The sequence below is a fragment of the Camelus dromedarius genome, chromosome 2 (genome assembly GCF_036321535.1).
Source record: "Camelus dromedarius isolate mCamDro1 chromosome 2, mCamDro1.pat, whole genome shotgun sequence".
Lineage (NCBI taxonomy): Eukaryota > Metazoa > Chordata > Mammalia > Artiodactyla > Camelidae > Camelus > Camelus dromedarius.
In genome coordinates this window covers 71,988,197-71,995,947 of record NC_087437.1, presented here as the reverse complement: position 1 = coordinate 71,995,947, position 7,751 = coordinate 71,988,197, and positions in this window count along the sequence as shown.

The following is a 7,751-nucleotide window of genomic DNA, read 5'->3' as shown; positions in this document are numbered from 1 at the left end:
TGTGCCTCTATTTCTTCCACTACTGCTATTTCTCCATCCAGGCCGCACATACAGACCTTTCCTAAGATTCAGTCTGTGCATGTTTCTCCTCGGAGATGACTTTGACCTACAAGGCTCCAGTTATGACCATGTCTCAGCAGGTCACACTGTCACACTTCCAATTGTCTGTTGGATTTTTCTCCTTGTTCATCCTACTATTACTTACAACTTAAAATATCTCAAATTGAGCTTATCTTCCCCTCTAAACTGTTCAGTTTCTATCCTACTGCCCTGAAGCCTCGAGGTCACTGCCTATCCATTAATATCCCATCAATCATTAAAGTCTATGACTCCTTTAGGTCAACCCTCAGTCCCATCTATTCAGTTCCCTTCACCACCTTCCTAATTCTGGCCCTTATCCCTGACACTTGGACAATTGAAATTACTCTATTAAAATACTTCTGTTAAAATGTACTTTTCTATTTAGAACATCCAGTGGTTCCATATAATTTACAGAATCAAGTCCAACCTTAGCCTAACATTCAAGACCTTTTTTAATCTGATCCCAACTTTGTGTTCCCGCTGTTTATCCCACTACTGCATTTCCCTTAAACAAATTCATCACTCCTGCAAACTGTTCTGCTCCTAAGCTCCCATTTTATGTTCTCTTTTATCCACATAATTGCTTTGTCCTTCCTGAGAAACTCATCCCTCTTATTCTCGTCTCTCCTGACCTTCAAATTCCAATTCAAATCCTACTTTTCAGAAAACCTTCCTTGACCATCTCAATCTAAATTAATCTCTTTTTTACCGTAAAATTCCTTTAACTCCCATAAATTCCTGGCAGTTTATGAAGTTATATAAAATTACATTTTAGATTTTAAATGCTGCTGAATTTTTTGTTATCTTCCTAAACTAGATAGTCTGCTATGTTTATATCTGGACCCCCAGCTGACACCTATCTCAGGCTTAGGAAATATTAGCTGTTCTCTTCTGAGTTTTCCTAAGTTTATAAATACAATTTTGCCACTGTAAATTAAGTCCCAAGCCTGTGTGTTTATGAGAGCACACACCTTGGATAAGGTTAACTATGTGCTGGTGTGGATACTTTGTTGGACTTCTTTTCAGACAAAATCTTACTGATTGGCTACCAGTGGAACTATATGTACATACCCCATCTTTTCTTTTTGCCTTTTCCTTAGCAGGTAGGAAAGAAGCAAAGTAGACAGCTAGTGTATTCTTTTTCAAGTTAACCTCATTTCTCATACACTGGCTAATTTCTTTCTTCATGTTGAAGTAACTCTGCTGTTCAAAGAAAAAAAAAAAGAAAGAAAAAGAAAAAGGAATTTTGTAATAGAATCTGATTGAAGTATGTAGAAAAAAATGGAAGTTTATCCTGGACAAACAGCTTTAGTATATCTAGATCATAAATTAATTTACTATTTCCAAGCACCACCCATGCTCATTTACCAAAAAGGAAAGATGAGAATCCTAGCTATAAATACATCTTTTTCTCTTATGTGAGGCATCAAAATCTTTGTTAGTGAGACTTTTGCTTCTTTAATTCAGGTTACGTTCAGCCCATCTTCACAAGGCTATCTCCATTTCTTGCCAAGTTGGTAAAGTAATGTCTTGTGACTGACTTAGTGTATCAGTGGGCCAGAGCAAAGGCATCATCTGGGAGCTTGTGAGAAATGCAGAATCTCAGTACACCCCTGAGAATTGGCATCTTCACAAGATTGCCAGTTGATTCGCATTCACATGAAAGTTTGAAAAGCACTAGTAAAGCAGATTTGATCATCAGACACGTTGGAAATTCATCTCAGGTGGCATGAATGTGATGCTTGATGGTTCTGCAGGAAGCTTAAAGCAAATGTGTGGGTGTTGATGAGTTGACAATATAAGACAGTTAACTCATGTGCCAGACTGCAAGGGCCCTAAAGGAAATGCCTGCATCCTTCCTTTCGGGCTCAGTAAATCCCTCCAAGATTTACAGTCCACCTTCTAGCCCTCACTTGTTCTGTCACTTCGCTCTCCTCCTGGAACTTCTCCCTCTGCCCTTCTGCAGATGTCTGCCTTAGACAGCTGACAGTGAGTTCCTGCTGCTGCCCTTGGGTGCCTCTCGACACCGTGCACAAGGCCAGGCTGCAGGAGAGGAAGGGCCTGGAACGGTGTATCACCCAGGCAGGAATTGCCCCAGGGAGCATTCTTCTCTAGTATATCATCTGCTGCTGTCTTTACTCTGTCATCTTTCTTAAACCCATCTGGAGAAATGTAATCTCTTTAAGCATTGTATTTATTTTCTGTTGGGGGTTATTTTCCTGTTAGGCTTTTCTTAGTGTATCTTCATTTTGAATGGTTAAAAAAATAAATAAATAAAAGACTGGTACTCAGATAAAAGAGCAAAGACAGCAGACCAGGAAGAGGCAAACCATTTTGGTGTGATGCTGGGCTCTCCTTCATCCGGAGAACCGCCAGTGGCCTTTCTTACATGGGTTTTTTATTCATGCATTCGTTTTCAACAAATATTATTGAGCTCGAAATTGTGTTAGATGCTGTTCTATAGAGTGCAGGTATGTTGGTGAGCCGAACAAAGTCTCTTTGTCTTTCCATGATAAATATTTGGGTGGCTAAGGAAAGGGAGAGAGACAAGAAAAATGAGCAAAACAAAATCCCTGGCCTCACGTCTCCAGAGTGGAATGAGCTAGGCACAGAGATGAGGAGGAGGGGTGGGGGGAATGTGGGAAAGTGGAGGAGAGGAAGGCAAGACGTAGAGAAAGAAGTCAGAGAGCCGTGGGACTGGTAGGGGATGACCGACCCAGCCACTGCCCAAGCCCTTGCCCTCACAGCGCAGTGGGCTCCCACCCCTAGTCTGTGGCCAGAGACAGTGAATTTGTTCTTTGGAGGGAAGAGAGCTGCAGAAGGAAAACACACTAATAAGCCAGAGGCAAAAGAGGCACTTAGTAACAAGAAACCTTTGGAAGAAAGGAAGTTAGGAATCAGATTCTAGCAAAGATATAAGCTGGAATTCTACAGCTTGCTAATTTTCAGAGGTTATTAGGACACATCAGAGCTCCCTGCTCCCAGAGTTCTCACAGTCCTGTGCGAGAGACTCACAGATACGTCGGGGTGTGAATATGGGATCGTATGTGTATATGATGTGTGTTGGGACCGTGGGGGGCGCGGCACTTGGGCAGAGGGAAAGAAAGAAGGGAAGGCCATAAAAAGCCTTGCTGAGAAAGGTATTTCTTGTGCACAAAAAAGAAGCAGGCCCCTCGCTCCCTGCTGAGCCCATTTCTCCTGCCTTTACCCGAGCTGTCAGGCATGAATCCCGGTAGCATTCCGTAACTAATTGACAGTAATGGGGGCCATTGGGAGTCTAAGAATACGTGGCATTGCCCGGCATGCACTGGAAAGAAGGAGCGGGGGCTGCCTCGGGGCAGCTGTGGGGAAAATAAAGGCTGTCTTGTAAACTTTTTTTAACTTGAAGGTAGGAGGTAGAAAGTAGGCAGGAGCAGATCGAGGCAAACTTCAACTTTAGCCTGAAAATAAAAAATTGTGATCTCATCTCTTATCCCGAGTGAACATCCCAGGATAGTAAGTTTGCCACAGAGAAGAAACAGATGGAATTTCAATTAACCCCAGGGCCCCCTGTGAAATCTATATTGTACCCTGTGGATTTACAACATATTGTAATATATGACTGCAGGCTCCGGAGATTCCATCGCAAATCAACCCTCTTTATTCCAGGGGTTCAGATAACGGCTACAAAGGCCCACTTTAGAATCAAAAGTGGCCAACTTTTTACAACTTCATCCTCACAGTTGAAATTTTTAATTTTACAACATATCTTATTTATTTGAGCAGGCTCATGTTTTTTTAAGAGGGGACATTTTTTTTTCCCGTCTATTAATGATGATGTCTGTGTGCTAAAACTGTTGACCCCTAAATAGAAAATTGGAAAAGGTACACTGTTATCACACCTTCAAGAATGATTCAGCACAGACCTGTGGTAAATTATCCCCCAAGGATTTTTATGTTTTAAAAATTCTTACCTTTCCAGAATGTGATTTTTAGTAGTAAAGATATTCAAAACAAAAATCAAAGCAGTTACCTCGGCTATGAATAGCACGCGAAGTCGTAAACGTTGAAATAACTTTTAAGAATTCCAAGTTGCTTTTCAAAACCAGAATTGTTTACCAGGTACTTACAAACTTAAGGCTTTGACTTTTTTTTCTTTTCTTGTATTGTTGGCCTTGCCTTTTTGCATTTGTTCTTCATTTCAAAAATAGTATTTGCATAAGCATTCAGCTTTTCCCACGCACACAAAAAGTTTCCAAATTAATTTTGGCTTTTTGATACTAGGGATAAATTTTCAGCACATTTTGCTCAGCAGACTACTTTTCCCTAAAATTGCACTTCGCCTCAAATCTGTCAGGACCTTCTGTGGAGGCCAGTTTCCTCCCTGCAGTAGAGCAGACTCCACTCTCCAGGTTGCTGCTTGGTTATCCAGCGTCGTTTTATGGAAGATTCGCCCCCAGACTCCTGGGGAATATCTCTAGGAATCCAGATAAGCAAAGTCCTGTTCTTTGATAAAAAAAGTCATTTTGGAGAATTGAAATGTGTCTTTTTATAAGAGGGTTAAGGAGTTGAAATATAATGTGAGGTGTCTTCCTCTGTAAGGTCACCATGAGGAACTGAGGACCAGAGAACTGAGACCAGTGTTCCTTGGGAACACAGTCTGTTAGACTCCGATGCTGAGCTGGAAGGACTAGGAGGGGATGTCATTCAGGCGGCTCAGAGATTGTGCGTCCCCACTTTTCGGTTTCATGGAAGTAAATGAGCAGAATTCAGTGAGACAGTGGCCGGGACACTGCACTCTGAATTATCAGGAGGGCAGAGTTCTCTCACCAGCTGCTCTTACTCTCCACCAAATGCACAGCCTTGGAGGAACACTTTAGGGAACCCTTCTTTCTCCCTGCATCTGATTCATGTGGCTAGACCAGCAGGGGCCATTACGTGGTGAGGACATCCAACCAAATCAAGTAGAGAGACTTGGTATGGCACAAGGACTCTTATGGTGACACAGGGGACACTTCAGGGACAGGTCAACCCACTTTTCCGCAAGGTTTGGAACACTGACTCCAAGGTTGGAAGAAGGTCCTTCTAGTGGAGCAAGCCCTTACTTCTGCTGATGTCGATTTAGCCCTTTAAACCACTCTTTAATCAGGAAAAAACAAAAAACAAAACAAACAAACAAATATACATATACATAGTGTTTTTAAATAGGCTGAACACATGCCTACTATAGACATCTTAATATCAGGCAATCAAAGGTCATTTTAAAGTGATTACTAGGGTATATTTCCTCATCTGAACAAAAACAGATTTGTTATTAAACCAGGATCAACATTCATTTACCTGTTTCATTTCTATCCTAGATAGCATTTATTTTGAAAAGAGAAAATATGTGGTTATTTAAAAATAATATACCAACTAAATATTGAGTGTGATTGAGTTTTTGTTTGTTCTTTTTCCCTTTTGTGTGTATTTATCACATATGAATCTTAAAAGTCAATACTGTAGTGTTTGCTCTGCACCAGGCACTGTTCTTAATGCTTTATGTGTGTCAGTTATCATCTCCCTGCAGCACTCTGTGAGGTGTTCCCATCCTCCTCTCCGAAGAGAGAACACTGATGACCTAAACAGTGTTCTGAGTACATGGATGTTTCTCAGCCTCTAGAGTTTATGGCCAGGCATCAGGGTTTCTGATTGCCTGTTCATTTGCAGACTTGAAAATGACTTCTTTTTTAAAACATAGTCAGTATGATTCTTCTTCTTCCTTTTTCCCCTCTCCTAACTTCTCCAAGTCTGCCCTGAACTCCACACAATTTACACCTTGTTTGAGACTCCCGCAGTTACGTCTGGCAACTTTAACTTTGGTCCTTCTGTTTTTATTTTTATCCTAGTCATTTCCTAGTCCAACACCATTGGACATTAAAACAAGATAAAAGGAGAAGGGAAGGATAATATAGGAGCTGTTCTGAAATCACCTGGTTTAAACTTCACGATCAGATTAAAAGGGAAAAACTATACTAAATAACTCAATTGAAAAAAGATATGGTTGGTGAAAAATTTTTTTGCTATTAGTTTACTTTTTCCTTGTGTGTGTGTGTTTCCTGGGTTGGTTTCTTTACTATTTTATCGTATCTTTTCCTGAAGACTCAAACCATGATTGTTTTTCATCTCTTTGCTGAACCAAGGAAAGTGAGTACGTTAGACCACATAAGCTTTCTATTAGATCTTACACATTAGTTTCTTCCAAAAGCCTTCACTGACAAGCTTTTCCCAAAGGTATCTATTCCTTTCTTTGAATTCTCTTGGCGTTTACATATGTAAAAAGTACCTCACCACCAAGCCCTTGTTTATTATCTTGGCTTGAAATTGTTCTCTATTTATTTAACTGGCACACATCTTGGCTTCAGAGTCAGGCTCCAAGGAAAAGGGCTATTCTTTTCCTTTGCTGATTCTGCAGAGCCTGGTTTTGTAGGTCAGACAGATTTGTTGAGCTGAATTAGGGAGAGTGCTATATATAAATGACATATTTCCCTGAAGTGTGATTGCTGAGTACAGGAGCACTGAGCTGATTGGGAAACTGGGCCAAGTAGACAAAGTATCACAGCTATAATAGGAGGAGCGTTGGTCTGGGCTGTGCTAGATTCTGTGCAGGTGGAAAGATAGTTTTTGGTGAGGGCAGGAGCCCAGACAGTCACAGAGATGGAGCTGGAGTCCAGCCTGGCCCCTCTGTGGTAGTGGGACCCTATGAGGAAGACTGTCCGGAATATTGGAAGATGCTGAAGTTAGAGACCAGAATTAAGATTGGGTTTCCTCTAAACAAAAGAAGAGACATTCTCGGTAACACGTGTAGAGGAGAGTGCAGAAGAAACATCTGCCCTGAGAAAGGAAAGCAAAGTCGTGGGACACCAGAGATGAAGATGTTCAGAGAAGAGCACTGATGTGGCTGAGTGACTTGCCAGGAATGTTTGACTGGGCTGCTATGACCAAACTGATTCCAGGATCTCATTTTTGTGGTTTTAACAACTCTCCATCCATTCTCTGCAGATTGCCCTTTTGCCATAAGTAAGAGTTCTGACCTTTCGTTCTCTGTGTCTTTGGAAGCTCCAAGGAAACCATTGTTTAAGAAGGATCAGCTTCTGCTTAGCAGAGCCATGTGGACTGTCCTGAGCTTGTGACTGGCACCGTTGCAATGACGGCCACTGGGACCCATCAGTGTGTTACAGTTTCAGGCTCTATCTTTCTTTGTACATTAACAAGCTGTTTTTATATCTTCAGAAATCATTTTTTACCTGTCATTAAGATTGAGAAAATCAACTGACATTCACGTAGGATTTTTCCGACAAGCAGCTAAAACTCAGTAATGATAAAAGAATCTCTCTCTTTCTCTAATTGCCTTCATTTTTCGAGCAATTGTAGGTTTATAAAAACATTGAATGGAAAACACAGAGACTTCCCGTGTACTCTTTGCCCCTCCCCGTTCCCTTACCTCTTTTCGCCACAGTTTCTCCTGTTATTAACATCTTGTGTTGATGTGGTACATTTCTTACAGCCTATGAGCCAATATTTATATATATTTATTAACTAAAGTCCATGGTATATATTTGGCTGCTTTACATCTTACGGGTTTTGACGATTGTATAATGAAAAGTATCCAGAATTACAGTATCGAACAGAATAGTTTCACTGCCCTAGAA